Raw genomic sequence first — 25,797 nt, 5'->3', positions numbered from 1 at the left:
ACCCACTGCCAACCCCACCCCATCCCCACAGCTCCTAAGGCCAGCCTTGCTGGCTATTCCTCCTTAATACCATTGGAATTGCACACATTCTATAAAATGGTACATCTCACCCATGTATTAAGGGGTGTTTCTGATGAATCACTACCGTTTGATGAGGGGAAGGAAGATAACGATTGCTTGGGTTCCTCCTCTGTGCAATTTGGGTGGGCTGGTCAAAGTATCATCTGAACCAGCTCACTGATTGATTGATTGATTGATTGATTGATAGAGAGCTGAAGAGGCGATGAAACCTATGTGGAAAGAATTATGAGAAAGGCATGAGGTCTTATGCAGGATAAAATTGCTGTAATGAGACCTTGTCAAGGTCAGTGCTTTTCTCTCCACGGCTTAAGTGAAAGTAGAAAAAAAAAAGTACAGTATGTTATTTAAAGATTTAGGCTCCCAGGTGTAATGAATGAGTTATAACATTCCTTTATAAGCCCAGTCTGTGGTCCCACAGGGGTAGTAGGGCTGGTCCGGGCCATCTATGAGGCCTAATGAAATGGTCGCCTCAGGCAACAGACTGGTGGGGTTTCCCATCCCTGTCTACTTGCTTTCTTTCATGACTCTTCCTTCTCCTTCTTGGATGGGAAAAGAAAAAGAAGAACAGTGAAGAAGAAGAAACGGGAATGGGAAGAGAGTGCTGAGTGAGAACAGTGGAGTGTGGGAGGCTGGCACATCATTGGGTAAGGGAACACCATTTGGCATGCACCTCAGGGGTCAGGAGGTCTTGAGCCAGCTCTGCACACGAGCAACGGTCTGACAAAAGTGCTTAAACTTTGGCCCGGTCAGTAGCATGGCAAGCGGGGGGCAGGGGGGTGGCCTGCCTCAGGTTATGTGCCCTGGGCAGGTGAGGGGTGCACCCCCTGAGCCCTGGCCTAGCAAAGTCCCATGCTGTAGAAGGCAATAGATGAACACTCCTTCCCTCTCCGAGGCTGCAAAAGGCTGGAAAAGCCCTTCCCTGGAAGTGATTTGGGGTGCACACAATGATGTCATTGTGTCATCGCTGAATCACTTCTGGGTTCTGTATGCCACTCTGAGTAAGTACAGGGGTGTCCTGTGGCAGGAGTGCCACCCATCACAGGGGTGTTTGTGCTCGCGACACCACTAGGTCTAGTTTTTATGTGTCTTGGCTGTACCACTTCAGTCTCCAGGTGAGGGTCCACATGATGTCATGCTCCATCATCAAAAACATTCCTATACAAAGAAAACTACCATGTTAGAGAGAAGGCTAGGTTAGATTGGTAGCGCCAATCAAACCCAGCCCCCAAATTGTGAAGAATTTCTTCCTTCCCCAAAGCCCAGTGGTTCCTAAACTTACCTGGGCCCCTGCAGGCACTTCAGCCAAGGACCACTGTCTTGGAACTTTCATAGTCTCGCTGGATCCGAGATGGTGGCACCCAAATATCATGAGATTTGGGCGGTGCTGTCTTGGTTCTCATGAGATTTTGTGAGATCCAAGATGATGGTGCGTAGGGGAAACAGGTAAGAGAGACCACAGGGAGCATCTCCCAGCGCTCCTATGAGTATGATGCAGCTCCCCAAGGCAGGGATGCCAAATTCGTTTCATACAGAGGGCCAAAGGTAGCATTCATGGTACCTGCTGGGGGCAGGAAGTGACGTCATTAAGCAGAAAGTGACATCATTAAGCAGATCATGACCAGAAATAAGCACTTTGTTCTCTCTCACACAGCTGCAAACAACAGAAGAGAAAATACATAAGAACATAAGAACATCCCCACTGGATCAGGCCATAGGCCCATCTAGTCCAGCTTCCTGTATCTCACAGCGGCCCACCAAATGCCCCAGGGAGCACACCAGATAACAAGAGACCTGCAAGGCCTCCTGGGAATTGTAGTTTAGGAACATAAGAACAGCCCCACTGGATCAGGCCATAGGCCCATCTAGCCCAGCTTCCTGTATCTCACAGCGGCCCACCAAATGCCCCAGGGAGCACACCAGATAACAAGAGACCTCATTCTGCTGCCCTCCCTTGCATTGGCATTCTGACATAGCCCATTTCTAAAATCAGGAGGTTGCACATACACATCATGGCTTGTGACCCATGATGGATTTTTCCTCAGAAACTTGTCCAATCCCCTTTTAATATGAGTGAGCCCAATTATAACTGGGGCTGGATAAATTGCTTCTGGGGTCCTCATTTGATCCATGGGCTTTATGTTTCACACCCATGCCCTGAGGTAGCCATTTTCAACCACTGTGCCATGGCACACTAGTGTGCCGTGAATGATCTGCAGGTGTGCCGCGAGAGTCTGGGGCAGGGTCATTTGTTAGCAGGGCCAATGGGGATGCGAGCTCCCCACCAACAGCACAGTGTGCCTTGTCAATTGTCAAAAAACTGATGGTGTGCCTTGACAATTTTAGTACCTTGTCAGTGTGCCATGAGACAAAAAAAGGTTGAAAATCAGTGCCCTAAGGCATCATGGCTCAATTTTGGGAGCCCTTTCCCTTCAAAGCAGGGGCCAACTGCTTATTTAGGTGCTGCTCTCATAAGAACAGCAGCATTTGAGGGTCAGATACTGATCTAAACTTTTCTGTCCACCATTAACCACAGCTCACGGTTTAAGGTGACATCACTGACCCATATTCTGTGCAAAATCACGGGCATTTTTGCTCAATGAACACCTTTCCAGAAAGCATGTTCTAGTCATTGCCGCAGCTTTAATAAAGAACAAAAACCCCTAGCAATACACAAGGCTGTGTTCTGCCCAGTATGCCTTTCCTCTGTGCCAGGCTACAAGATTCAACCTTGCACACACAGAGCTGCAGGGTTTGTTTGTCTCTGTGTAATCCTCTTGCTGTCTGGCATGGTAAGCTAGCAAGCATTAGAAAATAAAGGTCAGCCAAATGTCTAGCCAGAGTTGTGTGTATGTGTGTGTGTGTGTGTGTAAGAGAGAGAGTTGTGTGTTAAAGAACAACAACAAAACAGTCATCACACACCCTCCAGGATTTTTTCTACTCCAGACATAAATAGATGACCTGACCTCTTAGCAGGCTCGATTTAACACTAGCCTTTTCCTTCCACTGCCCCGGAGAAAACATCTAAGCTCTCAAAGGATTAAAACATTTAATCCAGGTTACAAAAAGGATAAGGAAGATTACAGGGTGATCCCCAACATCCTTAAGCAGAACCACTTGCATTTCAGTTAATGGGGTCCCTTTGAAGTCCAAGGACCACAAACAGTTGCAATTCAAGTATCTGCTGGCTGAACTAAATTTGTAAATTGACCTACAAGAGTCAGATATTTTCGCTCATTGAGAAGCTGCTGTCCGGTCAGGCAGCTGGTTGTTGAATTAGTTTTGCTCAAACCATACAATTATTATCATTTTTTAAAAAATCTGTCGTGGTTCATGCATTTTAACATTCGCTTGGTCGACTTTCATCTCGTCCATGGGTCACTTCCTTATTTTATTAGGGGATGTTAAAAGGTCACTGGAGAGTGAGAGCAAGATCACAGTTGTGGGGCCCCGTTGATTGAAATAACTTTTACTTGACCTCCTCCTCACCCCAAGGGAGCGGAGAAATGACACGCTTTCCAAATATCTATAATAGCATTAATGCACAGAGGAGAAGTGGTTTATCCATCACAGACGGTCGGGGGTGTCCTTATCTAACCTCATCAGCAGCTGCTACAAAACACTGCCACAATCAGCCAATACTTTGGTGATTGAATAAGCTATTGATTTTTTCCTGCCTCTTTCTTTTTAAAAAAAAAATGGATCCATCAATCCAAATGTATAGATCAGTGGTTCCCAAACTGTGGGCAGGGACCCACTGGTGCATCACAACCTGATTTTTGGCAGCTCTCCAAAAGGTGATGGAAAGATCAGATAACGAATTGCCTATTCAAAAATCAGATACTGTAGCTTCTAATCACCCTGCAAAGAGCTCAGCTCCCGCAGTTTGCAAGCCTGTGCAAATATAGGGAGATAAATGTTTGAGGGTCTTTTCCCTGATTATCCTTACTTATAAATAAGTAAAATATTTCTTTCTAGATCTCCTTTATTTTTAAGTCTGGTAGATCTAGGTGGGTCCTGATGGAGTGTCATTTTAAAAAGTGGGTCCCAGTGCTAAAAGGTTCAGGAACCACTGATATTGAAGGTTTTTCCAATGAAAACATTAAAAAAAAAAAGCTTTGCTGGGTTTTTGATTAGGTTCATGTGTGTTGTGTAGGGTTTTGGAACATATTTGCTTTTGTTGAGGATTTTGTGTGTGTGTAATTACTTCTTCCTGAAAGCTGAAGAGCAATTGAGTTGAGATAGTGGCCCCTTACACAACCTTAGAAACTGATACAGCAAGATAAAGATAAACTAGAAGGCTTGGATTCAAATCCTCTACACAGCCAACGATTTTCACTAGTGACCTTGAACTAGTCACTTTTTCTCAGTCAAACTTACTTCCTGGGGTTGTTGCGAAGGTAAAATGGACTAACCCTCATGACTGCTAACCTGCAGTCCTTAGGATAGGCTAAGCCCAGGCAAGGATAGGAAAGACAGGCAAACTACAAATGTGACTGATAACACAATTGTAGGAACTTGTAGACCAGGAGTGGCCAAGCTTTCAATTTTAGGGCTCCTGGATCTTTAACAATTGTGTAGAACAGGGAATTTCTGCAGGTGCAGCCTGTCAGATGAACACCTACAACTGCTGAAATTCCCTGCACTATTGGTAAAGGTCCCGGAGCCCTGAAATTGAAAGCTTGGCCACCTCTGTTGTAGACTAAATTACAGTACAATATAGCGTTAGCTGTCTAACAGTGCAATCCTATTGGCTTGCCTGTTCCAGCGCAGGATAGATGCCCAAAGCAATTCAGCTAGAGCTAAGGGCAAACTTTTCCGCTCTTGCACCTATGGGTCTCCTCGGACTTGCGCCACCTCCTGAGGTGGTGCGAGCAGAATGGAGCGATTTGAAGCCGCTCCAAACTCCTCGGGAATGGGGGTTGGGATCCAGCATAACTGCCGGGTCCCAGCCCTGCCTCCTGCTCCCCACCCGCCTGCCTGTCCCCGGAGCTGCCCATTGCCCGCCCTACCCCACCCTGGAACGCCTCCTTCCCACCTCCTCTCCGCCCACTCCAGAGTCTTGCGTCGGCAGAGCTCAGCCAAATAGAACCAGTGGCATCACTAGGGGGGTGCAAGGGTGGGGGCCACACCAGGTGATACGCACAGGGGGGTGACACTATTACTGGCCAAAATTTTTAAAATCTTATTTTTGAATAATACCATCATGTTATATATCATTCAATGTGTAATTTCAGGCAGAATGCAATGAAAGAAACCGCGTTGAAATATCTCTATTCTATCAAACGTTATAGCCAAAAAGCCAGCAGGGCAGGGCAATGGTGCATCATCCATGCTCACTGCCCAGGGCATTGCCACACCCACTTCATGGCCTCCTGTACCGGGTGACGAAACCCTAGTGACACCATTGAAGAGAACATATATTTTAATCACAAAAATACCATGCTATAATAGCTGCAATCGCCAGGAAGTACAGGATGCAAGCACACAGACACAGCTGGGATCTTTTGGTGGTTCTGAGCTCACCAGAGGGTTCAGCAAGTCAATGCATTAGTATATTTTATTTAAAGGGTTTGCTGTAATCTCCATAAATGCAAACTGCCACTTTAGACAGGATGTCTGAAGAGGCATCTGATTATCTCTCCTTGTAGATATTAACGATGCTTCCCTGTTGCAGCGACACTGGTGTCAAATAAGGTGGATTAGTTCCCATTGACAAAAAATGAATGTTTCTGGCGTTCAGCAGGAGGATTAATATTGATTTTCCTTTTGAAGTCTTAAAAGCTTGTGATAAACTCTCCGTGTCAATTCAGAAATATAAGAGGATCATCTTCTCCAAAACACTCATCATTTTGGTTGATTAATGCACTGCTACTTTTTCGAATAAAGAAAAAGGATGTGGAAATAAAGAATTTTACACATTGTTAGCAATCTGACGCTTTCCCCAAACAAGACAAGGCAAAAAAGGCCTCTGAACCAGTGGCATAGCTAAAGGGGGTGCAAAGGACTACGTTTTTTAGGGAGCTTCACTGCGGCGTGCAAGTGGCCCCTCCCCTCCCCCTCAGAGCCATTCCAGGCAGGGGGAGCAAAATGGAGGCCCATGAAAATCCTGCAGGGGATTTTCAACTGTTGGAGGTCTCCTTGGAGCAAGGAGGGGGTTAACTGCTCTGCCAGGTCTCTATGGGTCTGCCAGCATGCAAGAAGCTCTTTGGCCTCCCTACCAGTAGGCCTGCTGTGCTTGTCAGTGGAGGCTACTTTATGATTACTATAAAGCAGCAGTCCACCCTGGGTGTTGTGCCGGGGGGGGGGGGAGCGTGATGGGTATGCCACCTCAGCCCTCACCAGGCAGAGACCCATGCCATGTTTGGTGGGGGATGGGCCCTTCTGCCCTCCCCAGGACTCAAAAGGTCACAAATGGCCACCCTGGAAGCAATTTGGCGGTGATGCGATGACATCATCATGTCATCACCGAACCACTGCTGGGTGCTCACTTCCAGTGAGTACAGGGGTGTTGTGCAGCTCAGGGGGTGACAACCACCCAGACAGCACCCGCATTGGCAGTGCCACTGGTTCAGAACTATACTTAACTTTGAACTGGGTTTCACAGTTTCAGGGCTGTAGCGGGGGGGGGGGGAGCTGGGGGGGCTTTGCCCCCCCCGAGCCAGCAGTTTGACCCCACCCCCAGTATTTTTTCCAAACCTGTCCTCTTTATCTAATCTGGTGTCAGTCGGGGGTGATTTGAAGACCTTTTTGCCACATTTTTTGTGCACAGGAAGGTGCTTCTGGCAGGGACTGGGGAGGAAAGAGTGCATGTGTGTAGAGTGAGTAGAACAGGGTCCTGGAGGGGCTCCTTGGAAGCTATGACCTCTGGTCACCCTGCCCCCCATCCAGAGCACATGGAGAGCGGGGCTGGTCAAGAGCAACTACAAGAAGGTTGGGAGAGATTTCTACTTGTACTGGCTGGGGGAAGGGAGGGGGCTATTTCTTCTACTGTGGAACATGCTAATTACTATAATGGTAGTGCTGTGGGGGGGGGAGGCAGGGAGAAATGTTTCTGTTTGGAGATATCATGGGAGCAGGTTCTTGCCTTTCAGACATACTTTTAAAATTAATGGCTGCTGCTTGGGGGCTGGGGAGACCCTTTTTCTGATGGGAGAAAACATGGAAAGCATCTGAGCAAAAGAGAACCAAGAACTTAAGTGTGGGAAAAGTTCTAAGCAGGGGCGGATCCGGGGGAGGCCATGGGTGCATACCCCCCCAACTGTCCTGCCAGCAGGGAAGGGCACCCGCTAGGATGGAGAGCAAAATCAGGTGTCAGGGGAACACCCACTAGGTGGGTGTCAAGGAGATTGGCTGGAATGGGAGCCCACGTCTACCCACCCAGCAAACAGCCACAGAGGCTTTAAGCTCAAACAGGAGCCCAGGTATACCCAAATAGGTAGGTATATAGGTAGACCTGGACTCCAAGTCCAGGTGGGAGCCCAGGTCTACCCACCCAGAAAATAGCCACAGAGGCCTGAGGGGGGACATGATTGTCATATAAAATTATGCAAAGGATGGCTAGGGAGATGTTCTTTTCCCTCTCACATAACACCAGAACCAGGGGGCAGCCACTAAAATTGAGTGTTGGGAGAGTTAGGACGGACAAAAGAAAATATTTCTTTACCCAGCGTGTAATTAGTCTGTGGAACTCCTTGCCACAGGAAGTGGTGATGGCAACTTGCTTAGATGCCTTTAAGAGGGGATTGGACAGATTTCTGGAGGAAAGTTCATCACAGGTTACAAGTCATGATAGGTATGTGCAAGCTCCTGATTTTAGAAGTAGGCTACCTCAATGCCAGATGCAGGAGAAGACAACAGGATGCAGATTGTGTCTTGCGGTCTTTTGTGCTCCCTGAAGCATTTGGTGGGCCACTGTGAGATACAGGAAGCTGGACTAGATGAACCTTTGGCCTGATCTAGTGGGGCTCTTCTTATGTAAGCCATAAGCTCAATCAGGAGCCCAGGTCTACCCAAGCAGTCCTCCAAGTCCAGGTGGGAGCCCAGACCCAGGTCTGCCTGCCCAGCAAATGTCCACAGAAGCGATAAGCTCAAGCAGGAACCCAGGTCTACACAGCAGGTAAACCTTGGCTCCAAGTCCAGACGGGAGCCCAGGTCTACCCACCCAGCAAATGGCCACAGAGGGGATAAGCTCAAGCTCTGAGTTGAGAGCCCAAGTCTACCTGCCTGGTTGACCTGGGCTCTGAAGGTAGTGCTCATGGCCCCCTCCCAAATACAGACACTGGATCCATGCCTGGTTCTAAGGAGATTCAACTCTCAGAAAGCTGGGAGAATTCAGCTCAACCTGGTAGAGTCAATACATTCAAGTCTTCTGTACTTTGCTTTTTAAAAGTAATGAATATAGTAAAAAAACTAGTGTTCCAATGACATTTCTGTATTTGACTAGCATATCTTTCCTCTTGCTTTTATGTAAAGTAAGTAAATTTTATTTTAATATGTATCAATGCATCAGCAATGTGTCATCGACAAATGTTATATAGGTGCTAGATAGGTGCTATAACAACAACAACAACAACAACAACAACAACAACAACAACAACAACAGGTATTTATATACCGCATTTCTTGGTCTTTATTCAAGACTTTATTCAAGGCGGTTTACATAGGCAGGCTTTATTTAAATCCCTTGTTAAATAAGGATTTTTACAATTTGAAAGAAGGTTCTTTCTTTCAAGAACCACCACATTCAGGTGTTTCATTCCGATCTGGCTTCACATTCTGGCCTCCATCCTCCCACGCTCAGAGCAGATGGAATTGCTCGGCTTCAGCTTGTCAGCTGCTTCAAGGTCGCACGGTGCCGGTGGCCTCGAACTGGCGACCTTGTGGATGTTATCTTCAGGCAGATGGAGGCTCTACCCTCTAGACCAGACCTCCTCCTATATAGCGTTATATAGGTGATAAATAGGCGCTATATAGGTGTTAGATAGGTGCTATATAGGCACTATATAGGTGGTAGATAGGCGCTACTTAGGCACTAGATAGGTGCTATATAGGCGCTATATAGGTGGTAGGCGCTACATAGGTGTTAGATAGGTGCTAGATAGGCGCTACATAGGCGCCATATAAGTGTTAGATAGGTGTTAGATAAGTGCTATATAGGCATTAGGTGCTAGATAGGTGCTAAATAGGTGTTAGATAGGTGCTAAATAGGTGTTAGATAGGTGCTAGATAGGCACTAGATAGGTGCTAGATAGGCGCTATATAGATGCTAGATAGGCACTGTATAGGCGTTAAATAGGTGTTGTGTAGGTGTTAGATAGGTGCTAGATAGGTGTTGCATAGGCACTAGATAGGCATTATATAGGTGCACTAGATAGGCATTATATATTAGATAGGTGCTATACAGAACGTGACTGTGTTGAGCCATGAACTGCCTCAGGGACTCCAGCTCTGGATTTTGCCTCGAGGTTGACTCCCGAAGCCTTTTCCATAACTGGATGTAGCCACAAGGCAGTGGAGGTTTGGGATCAGAGTTTTCCTTCTCTCAGATGAGCTGCCTTCCCAGGCTGACGAGTCCCATCTACCCGGTGGCTGTTTAGTCGCCTCTTGCGACAAGTACAGCCAAACTGAGGACCTATTCTTATCCCCAGCCCCCAGGGGTGCCATCTGGGATGTCAAGACGGCTACTCTCAACCTGGTTTGGCCAGCCTGTCGAAGCTGTTGCCCGGGGTGTGGCCGCTGCGCATGCTATAGCTACTGGGAACCACAGGTGAGAGCTGAGAGGCAGGTGGAACCAAAGGTGGATGAGCTGCCCTAAAAGGACACGACATGCCCCTACACCAAAGGCACCACCCCTCCCCAGAACGCAATACCATAGTCTTCCGAGACTGAAGGATGCCAATGAATGAATATATAGGTGTTAGATAGGTGTTAGATAGGCACTATATAGGTGTTAGATAGGTGCTATATAGGTGTTAGATAGGTGCTAGATAGGCGCTACATAGGCGCTATATAAGTGTTAGGTGTTAGATAAGTGCTATATAGGTGATAGGTGCTAAATAGGTGTTAGATAGTTAGACAGGCGCTACATAGGTACTAGATAGGTGCTAGATAGGCGCTAGATAGGCGCTACATAGGTGCTAGATAGGTGTTAGGTGCTAGATAGGTGCTAGATAGGCGCTAGATAGGTTGGTACTAGATAGGCACTAGATAGGTGTTAGATAGGCACTAGATAGGTGCTATATAGGTGCTAAATAGGCGCTATATATGTGTTAGGTGCTAAATAGGCGCTATATAGGTGTTAGATAAGTGCTAGATAGGCACTATATAGGCGCTATATATGTGTTAGATAGGCACTGTATAGGTGCTAAATAGGCGCTATGTAGGTTTTAGATAGGCACTAGATAGGTGTTAGAGAGGTACTAGATAGTTGCTATATAGGTGTTAGATAGTTGCTAAATAGTTGCTAGGTAGGTGCTATATAGGTGTTAGAGAGGTGCTAGATAGTTGCTATATAGGTGTTAGATACTAAATAGGCGCTATGTAGGCACTAAGGTGTTAGGTAGGTGCTAAATAGGTGCTATGTAGGTGTTAGATAGGCGCTATATAGGTGCTAGATAGGTGTTAGATAGGCGCTAGATAGATGTTAGATAGGTGCTAGGTGCTCTATAGGTGCTAGGTAGGCGTTATATAGGTGCTATATAGGTAGATACGTGCTATATAGGCGCTATATAGATACTAGATAGGGATTGCATAGGCACTAGATAGTCATTATGTAGGTTAACACCTATCTGGTGCTCTATAGATGTTAAATAGGCACTTTCAATACAAGTAAATACTACCTGCATCCCAGTGATATGTTTAACTTTTGTGGGGTTGCAGGCCTGTGTATTGCACTGGTGTGTAAATGAAAGGATATGTTGCATGTTATTTCTATGTAGGCAATACATTTTACATGGCATGCAGAGATACATTTATTCTATGCAAATTATTGTTACATTGCTTTAGAGTTAATGAATGCATCTTTAAAAAATCCAAATTATTTTCTCTTCATGAAATTTGGAGGAGTTTTGGATATTTGATGTTTCTCCAGACTTATCCTTCCATTTTGCCCACCAGTATAGATACCTGACATCATTGCCCCCCTTGAAAAAATAGTCAAACCCCCCCCCCCCACCTTTAGAATCCTGGCTACAGGCCTGCACAGCTTAGGCTTCTTAGGGTCAAAATAGATATGACATTCCTTATTTCTCTATTGGACTCTCTCCTGCTATTATAAGTAACCATCTGGTTACATGTGTCTTTCCTTTATTGATTCTCAGACATGACTTGTCCTTTTCTGTGTACTGTCACTGTCATTTAGCTCAGTGTTTCTCAAACTGTGGGTCAGGACCCACTAGGTGGGTCACGAGTCAATTGTAGGTGGGTCCCCATTCATTGCAATATTATATTTTTAATATACTAGACTTGATGATACCATGGGATGTGACTGCGTTTGGGTTGCTACGGACTTGTACTTTGAACAAGCTATTATGTATATTCTTTTAACAATGATAGTCAATGGGACTTACCCCTGGGAAAGTGTGGGTAGGATCACAGCCTGGGATTGTTAAAAGTTTTTCTGCTTGATGATGTCACTTCCGGTCATGACATCACTTCCGGTGAGTTCTGACAGATTTTCATTCTAAAAAGTGGGTCCCGGTGCTAAATGTGTGAGAACCACTGGTTTAGCTGAACAATCCCAACTACTCTGCCACTGCGAAAATAACTGCATGCTGAGAGACAACCTGATATGCATTTCAGTAGTCTCTTGGTCAAATATTAATTTAACTGATGGCTGATCCGTGACTAGAGAGTCAGCAGGGAACAAACCTGCTATGTGACTGCCAAGGCCTTGCTTGCTGCGTAGAAAACGAAAGATAGAAGTGGGATATGGATGGAGGAAACACTCATTTACAGTTCAACCCTAACAAATATCTCCCCACCAATGCAGCTGCGCCACCGGGGGGGGGGGGGCAAACCCAAGGTCTCCTCCAGGTAAGAGGACATTTGTTCCTTGCCCAGGGGTAAGCCTCTACCACCTACATGGGTTTTCTTGAACCCCTGCCTGTGTTTAGCTTGCACAAGTCCACGTGTTCCCAGGAAAGCAGATTGAAGCTGGGAACAATGGCAGCACTAGGGGGTGCAGATGGGGTGTGTGTATGTGACACCACTACAGGCCAACATTTTTTAAATCTTGGTATTTTTGAATAGTACCATCATGTTATATATCATTTGATGTGTAATTTCATGCAGAATGCAATGAAACAAACGGCGTTGAAATATTTCTATTCTATCAAAAGTTAGAGCCAAAAAAAAAAAAAAACAACTAGCAGGGGCAGGGTTATGGTGCATCACTGTGCCCACTGCCTGGGGCATCACCCCACCCACTGCATGGGAGGAGGTCCATCATTGGGATGGCATGTTGGCCTCCTGCACAGGGTGACACAAACCCATGTGACGGTACTGGCCTCCCCGTTCAACCCTCTCCCAACTCTGTTCTACTCATTTCCCGCATCTTGCCTCCCCCCTCCATGCCAACTTAATGGTGCCAGGGGACATGGGTGGACCACTGGCATGTCGCTGGAGCATGCCACTGACCACTGGCAAGGCACCGCAGCCACTCGCCACTTGCAGCAGCAGCCCAGTGGCACAAAACACCGTTCTGTGACTACCATAAAGGACCTTTCACTGTTGGAACTCCACAGTCAGGGAATTAGAGGACAGGTCCTCTCGTGGATTGAGAACTGGTTGGAGGCCAGGAAGCAGAGAGTGGGTGTCAATGGGCAATTTTCACAATGGAGAGAGGTGAAAAGCGGTGTGCCCCAAGGATCTGTCCTGGGACCGGTGCTTTTCAACCTCTTCATAAATGACCTGGAGACAGGGTTGAGCAGTGAAGTGGCTAAGTTTGCAGACGACACCAAACTTTTCCGAGTGGTGAAGACCAGAAGTGATTGTGAGGAGCTCCAGAAGGATCTCTCCAGACTGGCAGAATGGGCAGCAAAATGGCAGATGCGCTTCAATGTCAGTAAGTGTAAAGTCATGCACATTGGGGCAAAAAATCAAAACTTTAGATATAGGCTGATGGGTTCTGAGCTGTCTGTGACAGATCAGGAGAGAGATCTTGGGGCGGTGGTGGACAGGTCGATGAAAGTGTCGACCCAATGTGCGCCGGCAGTGAAGAAGGCCAATTCTATGCTTGGGATCATTAGGAAGGGTATTGAGAACAAAACGGCTAGTATTATAATGCCGTTGTACAAATCTATGGTAAGGCCACACCTGGAGTATTGTGTCCAGTTCTGGTCGCCGCATCTCAAAAAAGACATAGTGGAAATGGAAAAGGTGCAAAAGAGAGCGACTAAGATGATTACCGGACTGGGGCACATTCCTTACGAGGAAAGGCTACGGCGTTTGGGGCTCTTCAGCCTAGAAAAGAGTCGCCTGAGGGGGGACATGATTGAGACATACAAAATTATGCAGGGGATGGACAGAGTGGATAGGGAGATGCTCTTTACACTCTCACATAATACCAGAACCAGGGGACATCCACTAAAATTGAGTGTTGGGCGGGTTAGGACAGACAAAAGAAAATATTTCTTTACTCAGCGTGTGGTCGGTCTGTGGAACTCCTTGCCACAAGATGTGGTGATGGCGTCTGGCCTGGATGCTTTTAAAAGGGGATTGTACAAGTTTCTGGAGGAAAAATCCATTATGGGGTACAAGCCATGATGTGTATGCGCAACCTCCTGATTTTAGAAATGGGTTATGTCAGAATGCCAGATGCAAGGGAGGGCACCAGTATGAGGTCTCTTGTTATCTGGTGTGCTCCCTGGGGCATTTGGTGGGCCGCTGTGAGATACAGGAAGCTGGGCTAGATGGGCCTATGGCCTGATCCAGTGGGGCTGTACTTATGTTCTTATGGAACATGAGTTCTGGCAGGCAGGGTCAGGCCTTCATTGGATTGGGACATTAAGGTCTTATCTGTTTTAACCCTAAGTCACAATGCCAGGATAGCTAACTTGCCACAACAGCAGTGGCAGCAGAGGCCGTCCCAGCTGTGTCTCCTTCATACATCTTTGTTTTACTGAACGACCGCTATCTAGTACAGCAATTTTTCACCAGTGTGTCACAAATTGCCCACAGCTGTACAGTGGGAGTTTGGGGGAGGGTCATTTATTAGTAGGGCCATTGGGAGATGTGAGCCCCCCCATCAGCAGTACAGTGTGTCTTGTCAATTGTCAAGGATGGTGTAGTGCTGTGGGAGCTGGACTTGGACCTGGAAGATCCAGGTTCAAATCCCACTCAGCCGTGAAACTTCCTGGGTGACCATGGGCCAGTCACTAACTCTCCACTTCACCTACCTCACAGGGCTGTTGTGAGGACAAAAGGAGGAACTGTGTACACCAACATGAGCTCCTTGGCTGGTATAAAAATGTGAAAAATGAATGAATGAAACCGATGATGTGCTTTGAGAATTTTAGCACCCTGTCAGTGTGCCAAACCAGTGATCTAGTGTAATGGAAGATTAGAAGATCATCAGGTGGATGCTGCGGTGTTGACAGCAATTCCATATTTTGACAGCTGGTTGACAGCTCTGGGAAGGGAAGGGCTGGCTCCACAGCTGTAATCAATCAAGGCCAATGGAGACTCTGATGGACACCTGAGCTTCATTTGACCTTGATGGGACTTTGAATGGACATGGACTGAAGAGATGGCTCAGCTGAGCCTAATTTGGACTTAACAAGGGGCTAGCAAGGTAGCTCACAGCTGAGCTGCATTTTGGATTATGAGACATCCAAGGATAAAAGGCAGCTTCAGAAGGACCAAAGGCTACCCTGACGCAGAGGGAGACGCTACCTGATCCAGAGGAGACCTGACCTGACCTGACCTGACTGGAGCTTGACCTTGGACTGGGACTGGACTCTGACTTTTGCCTGCTGCACTTGTGAGTTTAACAAGGGAAGCTAATTAGCCTTAAGCGGGCACAAGGTCCAGTGGATTGGGATTTGGCAGAATATCTAGTCACTACAAAAACCATCAATTTCGTGCAGTGGCGGACCTCTCCAGCCCCGCGTCCTGGGGCTAAGGTCCATAATGGCACCCTCCACGGAATGCCGCCACCCCCTGTGTGCCAATCTGCTCTCCCCACTCACAAAAGCATCACAGAGCCTCTCATGGCTCCAAGACATGTTGGGGAAACTTCCTGAGGCTTCCCCAGTGTCTTAAACTGACCGTGTTGGGAGCCTCAGAGAAGCTTCTGCATGGTCCAGGAGGCGCACAAGATTTCACACCCAGGGCATTTGCCCCTTTAGTTAATTTCAGGTCTGCCACAGATATCATGTGATGGAAAAATGGATGGTTTTTACACCCCTGAGTTCAAAACAGAAGGCAACCCACACCCTAGGATCCCATGGCCATGCGGAAAGCTCTTCCATGTGCAATGCTTTCACAAGGGTTTCAAGTCATAGTAGCTATGTGCAAGCTCTTGGTTTTAGAGGCAGCCTACCTCTGATTGCCAGATGCAGGGGAGGGCAGCAGGACGCAGATTGTGTCTGTTGTCTTGTGTGCTCCCTTGGGCATTTGGTGGGCCACTGTGAGATACAGGAAGCTGGACTAGATGGGCCTATGGCCTGATCCAGCAGGGCTCTTCTTATGTTCTTAAGGAAGTCTGTTTCTTCCCAGGTTCTTTATGGCTCTCATGTCTGGTATAAGGCTATTAACCAACCACTAGAATGCATTCAAGCCTCCTTTTTATGGAAGATTTTGGGTTTGCCCAGGTGCATTCCCTACTCGGTTCTGTGTCTCGAGGTGGGGTTAATTCAGTTAAAGACTACTGCATGGTTAAGACTACTGAAATTTTGGTTTAGGATTTTATTTAACCCTACCTCCTCTGGTCTAATGCACCAATTATTGTCGGATTCAGCCCTGCCTTTAGAGATCACTGATCTTCTAACTAAATTTAAGTCAATAGGGCTGGACACTGCAGAATTAGGTATGATTGGCTGTAATGTAGCTTACAGAATCGTCAAAGAAAGAATTCTTGATATGGAACAACAAGAGCTGTTTAGTGCTGCCAGAACCACATGCTCTCCACTCTATCTCCATGTTCCAGTCAGTTTTGGGAAACTGGCCTCCTTCTTTTATCACCTGGAGTGCCCGCAGGCTCGGAAAGCATTCACACTTGCAAGATGTAACGCTCTTCCATCAGCCTTGTTAACGGGCAGGTTCAGTGGTATTCCCTACTCAGGGAGGAAATGCAAGTGTGGTAGGGATTGTATTGAGACTATAACACATACCTTTTTCTACTGCCCGCTACATGATGTTTCACGCAAGAAATATCTAGGCCCATTGTTAGCTAGGATGCAGGGCTGGGAGGACTCAATCATGCTTCGGTCTCTCCTTTCCACACCTGACTCTGAGACCTTTGATAAGGTCACTTCCTTTTTATCTGGGGTAATAGCCAGGCAGAGCTCTGGGACTCTGGGCAGTGTGTGAGGAAAAGACTGATGTCTGTGTTGTGTTGTCTTTGTATATTTTTGTTTTGTTTTGTTCTTTCTCTGTATTTTATGCCAATAAAGGTCTTACTGAACTGAACTGAAGTCTGTTTCCTTTTTCGCTATCCTTTCCCCGCTGTTTCATTTGTTTCCCTGCACACACCCAATCTTGTCTGATCTTGGAAGCTAAGCAGGGTCAGGCCTGGTTAGTACTTGGATGGGAGACCGCCTCGGAATGCCAGGTGCTGTAGGCTTACACCATAGTCTTTTGAGACTGAAGGTTGCCAACCAACCCTGCTGTTTGCATTCCATTCATGACGGTTAATATAGTAACCCGGGCGTTACAGTTTCATAATCCACTTCCTATTGGATGAAAATACCATAAAATTGAAGGATAGGTTGTTTAGGTAGAACAATAGGGCATATTGATATTAGATCTATGCGCAATCAGAGCGAGTCCAATAACGGCAGAGTACTATTATCATATCACTTAGTAAAATGGCAGGAAATTATTGTATTATTCACATCTCGTTGGGTCCATGCAAAGTTATCACAGAGATGCCGGGAAAGATGACATTTTGCTTGCTCCTCTTTTATGCAGCAAAGTGGTTAAAAGCACATTCGACGGGTGAATTGTTCCTTGTTGCTTGACAGCTCGTGGATGCATCCTATAGGTGCCCAGGCCTCCGAAGCTGTTAACTACCGCTTTAGAACTTCGAGTAATTATGAAACTTGCCGTCACACTAAACGAGATTGACAGATGAAATACTGATTACTAAGGACTTATTAAGGACTACTTTGCAAGCAATTATGCTGACATTTGACTTGATTTGACAGTCGAATGGAGGAGCAGATTCCTCCAAACAGAACAGAACAATTTAATTTTGATCCTCATCGTTCACAGATAATTGTTCGCAGCAAATTCATTAATACGACACTTCAAAGTGTATTTTTATTCCACCGTGGAGTACCCTTGATTCAAGCAGCTGAGAAATACGGCACCGACAAGCACTCGAGCAATTTTTGAGTCCAGTGGTTCCTCTCCCGAAGCTTTCGAGTAATGAAAAGTACCTTGTATTATCATTTCTGCAGGAATCCATGCTGAAAGTCAATGCAAAAGCACCATAAGTTCATGAGATTCTCCCACTGGAAGAGGAAAAGGTCCCGAGCTGCACATGGGGGTGGAGGATAACTTGTCTGGTCCCCCCCTTGCATGATGTGCTGCACAGCTATTGGTTGTAAATGGGGGGTAAGCCTCTGGTGCGCTATTGAAAGATAGCACATGGGCTTCCCCAGGTCTCTTTGTTCCTCTTCAACAACGGAACCCACCTGCCCACCCTTCAAGTACGGTCAGAAGTCTAGCTGGTCACCTTTTGGAATTTTTTGACTTTTCTCTTGATTAGCTGTGGGTTGAAGTACAAGTTCAACCTCACTCAGAAAAGATAGCAAGAGCGGCGAATTCATGTGCTTTTGCTTGCAGATAATTCTTCATTCCTCTGGGAAGTACCTTTGGTACACTTATGTTCAACGGTGATAATTTTCCATTTTTAGCAAGACTGTATTAATTTACCACTTTATTATGTGCAATAAATGACAGCTGCTTTCCGGGTATTGACAAATGTAATGATAATTAAAGCAAACAATAAACCGCAAGCTATCTTCTTAGAAGGGACATCTCTAGTCATCCAAGAACTGCAGCCCTCCATACAGCTTCATATCTCTAATTCAGGGTGGGCAAAACCTGGCCCGGGGGCCATTGGGGTCCCCCAATCTGTCCTGCAGGGAACCCCTAGTCTCCAATGAGCCTCTGGCCCATTGGAGACTGTGGGAACCCTCTCTGTCGGAGCCCCACCAGATGTGAGCTGCGGATTGGGTTAGAACAAGACCTTTTATAGTCTCCATGTGTTTTCTGCTTTTCCCTGGACATTATTTTACCCCCCCCCCCAATGGCCTCTGAGTAATTTATATCTCCATGTGTTTCTGGCTTGGTCTGTATGTTTTCATTGTGCAAGAGGTGTGTGGCAAACAGTTCATAGTTCTCATGTGGTTCTACATGCCTGTATTATAATTCTTGTGTGTATTATATGTATTATCTTGTGTGTATTATTGTGTGTGCCACTTGGAGGCAGGCCTTAGGAGTGGACCTCAACAGGTGGGAAACCCTGGCCTCTGAGCGGCCCGCTTGGAGGCAGGCTGTGCAGCATGGCCTCTTCCGGTTTGAAGAGACACTTGGCCAACAGTCTGAGGCAAAGAGGCAAAGAAGGAAGGCCCATATCCAGGGAGACAGACCAGGGACAGACTGCACTTGCTCCCGGTGTGGAAGGGATTCTCACTCCCGAATCGGCCTTTTCAGCCACACTAGACGCTGTTCCAGAACCACCTTTCAGAGCGCGATACCATAGTCTTTTGAGACTGAAGGTTGCCTACATCCTGTGTATTATAAATAAACTCAGTAAAATTCATTCATTCATTCATTCATTCACACAAATTCCATCTTTAATGTATTCATTTATGTAAATTATGTAAATATATTCAAATTTGAAATGCAAATGAATTCTTTTTCTTTTTTTCCCCCTGCCCCCTGAGACAGTGTCAAGGAGATGATGTGGCCCTTCTGCTAAAATGTTTGCCCACCCCTGCTCTAATTCAATACACACTTGGCCTAATCCTATCAGAAAGAAGGCCCCACTGGCAAAACCCGCTGGCGCAAGCATCAGGATCCAGGCGGACTTACCTGGACCAGGCACGAATTGCACAACATGGTGCTCGTTGAGGCTGTCAGCAAAGAGGCTGCAGAGCAGTCACCAGAGGAGTGGAGTGTGGGCTAGCGCTGGCACCAAGCTCCAGTAAGGAGTCTGCGACACCCAGAGAGAAGTGAGTGCCGTGCGTGCCAGCCCAGGACCAGTCAGTGCTGAGCCCAGCACTGGACGGATGCCGCCCGGAGCATGGTAAGAGCACCAGGTGATGGTGAGGACTTTGTGGGCAGGGTGAAGCATTTTGGGTTGAGGGGAGGAAGGGTAAGGTGAGGGTGGAGCAGGGGAGGAACTGGGAAGGGAGGGGGTGGAACCAACAGAGTCCTGCTGCGCTGCATCCTATCTCCGTGTCAGGCTGCAAAGTCTGTGCTGGCAAAATCATAAGCAGGTCCTGAACCTGTGGGGTTGGCCCAAACTGGGTCCTCCAGAGGCAACCAGAGCTGTGCTCTGGTCACCTCCAGAGGGTGTTCTGAGACTCATGGAGGCCACACATGGCCTCCATGGGCCTCAGAAGGCTTTTGGGAGGCCTTAGAAGGTCACTTCTGGTTTTTGGAAGAAAACTGGGAGCAAAGTTTTAGGCCTTCCTGAGCCCCAGGGAAAACTCTGAAAACCGGAAGTGACCTTCTAAGGGCTTTGGGAGGCCTCCTGCACATGGCCTCTATGGGCCTTAAAAACACTCTCCAGAGGCTCCCGTCACCTCTGGAGGGTTAAAGGTGCCAAGACCTGCGAACTGGATTATATGGGAATGGATATTGATTATCCCAGGAACTGACCCCTGTGGTTGCCGAGGCACCACTGTAATGAATGAATGAATGAATTTCAGTGAAGGATTTTTTTTTTTCTTGAGGACGGAGTGGTTCAAACAGTGGAAAAGGATAGAACTTATCAAGTCACCTTTTGCCTTCAAAGCAATAATCTGATCTCTTGTCGCCGTGATACTGTCATAACGAGACGTATGAAAAATGATCAGCAAATTAATTAGAAACCTTTTCCACTCCATGTGTAAAAACAACTCCCACCCCTTGAAGAAGAAGAAGAAAAAAAAACACACCTCGGCACCGACTAAGCCAAATGAAATAGGCTACTAAACAGAATCACCTTAAATTACAGAGAAATCATAACACGACGAGAACAAGTGTGAGTTCTTCGTTCCAATGAAAGAGTCGCCTGGTGAACTGATTCATAACAAGCCCCATTTGTTTCAGTGTAGTAAGTATATAATTATTATTTTTTAAAAAAATCTGGAAGTTGCAGGGATTAAATTACATTTGCATGGCAGCTTGTTTCTGAAGGGCTTATTACCGTTCTGAACCACACAAACTTGTGACTTAAGAAAACACGAATTGATGTCATAATGAGGTTTAAATGGAGCCAGGGTGTCTACATTGCTTCCCCAAAGGGGGGGGTTCTCCCTTTTCTCTGGGGCAGGGGGCCTCCTTCTCCTGATGCTTCTTATGCAAATGTAAATAAAACAGAGGCCTGAATTCATTTCTAACTGGCTGGGGTGTATTTTTATTTGAGCCTCTTCGCAATTCACAAGGGCACCTTTCAAGTTGGGTTTATGATCGAAGATGCTCCTGCGATAAAAGGTCGCAACTGAACGTATAAACCCAACGCCTTTTGGCAATTTGAGAATAAAGCCGTTTGTACCGTAGTCCGGGTGGAATGGCATCAGAGATGTCTTTTAACGCCACCTTAGTACAGCAAAAGCAGAAAATGAAATAGGAGGTAAATGATCATATATTCTACTCTCCTGGAAACAGTGGTGGACCTGCCATTAAGTGAAAGGGGCAAATGCCCCGGGCGCAGAGGTTCGTGAGCACCTAGGACCACGCAGAAGCTCCCAACACAGTCAGAAATTGCCGGAAGCACAGTTTAAGAGTGTGGGGAAACCTCAGGAAGTTCCCCCATGTTTCCTTGAGTCATGCGAGGTTCTATTTCACTCTGGGTTAGTGGGAGGGATAATTTGCGCATGGGGTGGCAGCATCTCGCCGAATGGTGCCATCGCGGACCTTTGCCCTGGGGCAAGGGGCTAGGGAGGTCCAGCACTGCCTGGAAAATATTCCCTTTCCATCCTTTGTCCTACAGGACTGACACAGTACTAAGGAATTTTCGTCTTGGGTTATTGCATCCTGGTCAAATGCATCCCCTTGTGCAGTGATGCCAACGTGGCTACCGCTGTATCCTGCAGGGGCATTTTGGCCTCTGACACATTGCTCCAGAGTAAGCCCTAGCAGTTGCTATGGGTCAGCTCAGACCTGTGCCAGCTCTATGTTGGGCCATGCAGGTGGATCAGGCCCAGGAAGGCGGTTATTTATTTTATTTATTCACATTTTTATACCTCCAAAGAGCTCAGGGTGGTGTACACAACTGCTCCCCTCCTTTTGTCCTCACAACAACCCTGTGAGGTAGCTGAGTCTGAGAGAAAATGGCTGGCCCAAGGTCACCCAGGAAGCTTCATGGCTGAGGGGGGATTCAAACCTGGATCTTCCAGGTCTAAGTCCACCTCCTAAACCACTACACCACCCTGGTGTACCACCCTCTTGGTTAGGATTCAGTGGGTGCCACTGTTGCTGAACCCACCCCCTTCCTGGGTCTGATCCACCCTCCTCTCTACCACCATCACTGCCTGTTCAGCCCCCCAATCGCCATTCTGCTTACCCCCTTGCCCTTTCCCTGCCCCACCTCATCCCACCTCCTCCAGCAGCCTACATTACACAGTAAATCTTCAGCCATTTGCAGGTGTCTGAGAGGCCAATCCAGCCTGTCCACCAGGAACCCAGCGGGTACCCCACAAACGGCTGTTTTATGACAGCCATAAAGTCATTTACTCCAGTACAACTCTTGTTCTGCCAGCATCCAGGCACCATAGGATTGGGTTATACATTCCTTTTAACTAACAAGTTACTACTGTTGGGCAGTCACTAATGCAATGTAATCAAACCACTTTTTTTTTTAAACTTCCTTATCAAACCAATATTTTAGTGTCAATGTATTAAAGCTACTGCAAATTACATAAGAAAAAAAGGACTTTTACCAATACTGGAACTGTGGTTTTCCACTTTACTATTACGAGGGAATATTAAGGGGTTCAGAACATCTGTAAGATGCTAAAACCTCTGGATGATGGTGCAGTTATCTTTGGCTTGATGTCCTGTCCCATCACTGAATTGCCTGGGTTGCAAGCAGGACCCGCTTTTAGGCAATTGGGGGGATTTTGCCCAATTGGGCCTTGCGCATGTTGGGGTCCCCGCACTGTCCTTCCTCCCACTACTGCTTCCACTTAGACCCAAATTGGTTCCCTACGGGCATAAGAACATAAGAACAGCCCCACTGGATCAGGCCATAGGCCCATCTAGTCCAGCTTCCTGTGTCTCACAGCGGCCCACCAAATGCCCCAGGGAGCACACCAGATAACAAGAGACCTGCATCCTGGTGCCCTCCCTTGCAACTGGCATTCTGACATAACCCATTTCTCAAATCAGGAGGTTGCACATACCTGTCATGGCTTGTACCCCGTAATGGATTTTTCCTCCAGAAACTTGTCCAATCCCCTGTTAAAGGCGTCCAGGCCAGATGCCATCACCACATCCTGTGGCAAGGAGTTCCACAGACCAACCACACACTGAGTAAAGAAATATTTTCTTTTGTCTGTTCTAACTCTCCCAACACTCAATTTTAGTGGATGTCCCCTGGTTCTGGTGTTATGTGAGAGTGTAAAGAGCATCTCTCTATCCACTTTATCCTTCCCATGCATAATTTTGTATGTCTCAATCATGTCCCCCCTGAGGCGCCTCTTTTCTAGGCTGAAGAGGCCCAAACGCCATAGCCTTTCCTCGTAAGGAATGTGCCCCAGTCAGGTAATCATCTTAGTAACTCTCTTTTGCACCTTTTCCATTTCCACTATGTCCTTTTTGAGATGTGGCGACCAGAACTGGACACAATACTCCAGGTGTGGCCTTACCATCGATTTGTACAACGGCATTATAATATTAGCCGTTTTGTTCTCAATACCTTTTCTAATGATCCCAAGCATAGAATTGGCCTTCTTTACTGCTGCCGCACATTGAGTCGACACTTTCATCCACCTGTCCACCACCACCCTGAGATCTCTCTCCTGATCTGTCACAGACAGCTCAGAACCCATCAGCCTATATGGGAAGTTTTGATTCTTTTGCCCCAACGTGCATGACCTTACACTTACTGACATTGAAGCGCATCTGCCATTTTGCTGCCCATTCTGCCACTCTGGAGAGATCCTTCTGGAGCTCCTCACAATCACTTCTGGTCTTTACCACTCGGAAAAGTTTGGTGTCGTCTGCAAACTTAGCCACTTCACTGCTCAACCCTGTCTCCAGGTCATTTATGAAGAGGTTGAAAAGCACCGGTCCCAGGACAGATCCTTGGGGCACACCGCTTTTCACCTCTCTCCATTGTGAAAATTGCCCATTGACACCCACTCTCTGCTTCCTGGCCTCCAACCAGTTCTCAATCCACGAGAGGACCTGTCCTCTAATTCCCTGACTGTGGAGTTTTTTCAGTAGCCTTTGGTGAGGGACCGTGTCAAACGCCTTCTGAAAGTCCAGATATATAATGTCCACGGCTTCTCCCGCATCCGCATGCCTGTTGACCTTTTCAAAGAATTCTATAAGGTTCGTGAGGCAAGACTTACCCTTACAGAAGCCATGCTGACTCTCCCTCAGCAAGGCCATTGTCCACCCACTCTTTCCCTGCCCTTGCAGCTCCCGGCGTCATCCTCTCCCCATCTCACTCGGGGGGGGGGGGACAATGACCGCTGTGAACAGGGCAGCGGCAGGCGAGAGTTGGGGAGTACTGCAGGCTGGGCTCATGCTTCCTCTTTTCTCCAGCTGGCCTCCCAGGTGCCTATTCTGCGCAATGCCCAAAGGTACAGGAGCCCTGTCCACTTGCACAGAAGTAACATATTTTTTTTTTTTACTCCATTCAAGCTAAGAGCTAAAAAAAAATTAGAAGGCGGGCCCCCGCAAAATTAACGGGGGTCCTGTAAAAGTGTTTCCACGTGGGCCCCACAGCTCCTAAGACCTGCCCTGGTCGTGTGCAACTTACGCCATGAGCAGTGGACTTTTAAAGGCGGTGGTTTACCCACCCCTGAATAGGAAAAAAAATGTTATTGTTGTCTACCTGTTTGGCAAGCTTGTGCTGCCTCCACTTGAAAAGTTTGTACGTTTCGAATGGACGGCTGTTGTTTGTTCTGCTTGCTCCCCCTTTTCAGATCTGTAGTTCAGACAGCTGGTGCTTTCGCTGCTGTTCCACGTTTATGGGTTCAACACTGTCCACAGCTCCTCCTAAAACCCGGCCAAATCAATAATATCAAAAATTCATTACAATTCTGTACACCGTGCTGTGCTTGGTTTTTCTTTCCGCATTAAACTGTATCTTTTTATTATGTTCATTATGTCTCGGGGCCGGAGCCGCTTTTATTCTTTCGCAGCAGATGTTTGGGGAGATGATGAATCCTTTTCTTTTTAACATCTCCTGCTAATTACGGTCTGCCATTTCGCCGCACTCCCTCGCTTTCAGGAGGCCAGCGGGTCCCTGTCCACCATCTGTTCAGAGTTCTGCTCCTTGCCCTCTGCTAGACCTCACTAGGCCTTGATCTCTTTGCTTGTCCATTACAGAGATCACGCACAAACACACATGCATTCAACAGCTCACGTTCCTTTCGTGATACTTAAAGGCACGTGCCCCCATCGTCCTGAGGGAATTGGCAGCACATTTAAAATTATATCCGGCCCAAACCCCCACCCATTCTCCAAAGAACAGACAACAGCACTAAGTGTTCCTTATATTCATTTTCAGAATGAGCCTGTACTTGAATTTGCCTTTTTTTTAATTCACCCCCCACCCAGGAAGATCAGAATAAGGCACATCCTTAAAACAATTCAGAAAATAATAATTTGGATTAGAGCTTTGATTTTTCATCTGTGGCAATAATAAAATAATACTTATGAAACAAACAGCACAATGAAACTATTTATTTTATACACATTAAAGGTTTTTTTTTAAAAGTATTATAATGCTTTTTTTTTTTTAATGTTCATGAGTTTATATATTCAGAATTATTTATTCTTTCAGTTTCACCTGTTGCCAGAAGATAGTGATTCCCAAACTGTGAGCTGTGGCTCCCCAGAGAGCCACGGAAAGCAGCCAGGGGAGTTGTGGAATCCGCGTAAAAAACCCACCACTCTATATGATGTATAGGATCTGTAGCCCTAATAGGGAGCCATGGCCAATGGCCCTGTAGGTCAAGTGGCTGCCAGACTGGGAACCAGTGCCATAACAGACTAGCAGCCCAGTACTATGGTCCCCCTCCCCACACCAGTGTAGCCACTCAAAAATGACTGGTACTGCAGTCATGGAGGTCTCCTTTGAGTAAAGGAATACATTCAACTACA

This window comes from Tiliqua scincoides, chromosome 7 (assembly GCF_035046505.1).
Source record: "Tiliqua scincoides isolate rTilSci1 chromosome 7, rTilSci1.hap2, whole genome shotgun sequence".
NCBI lineage: Eukaryota > Metazoa > Chordata > Lepidosauria > Squamata > Scincidae > Tiliqua > Tiliqua scincoides.
This window is presented reverse-complemented; position numbering follows the sequence as displayed.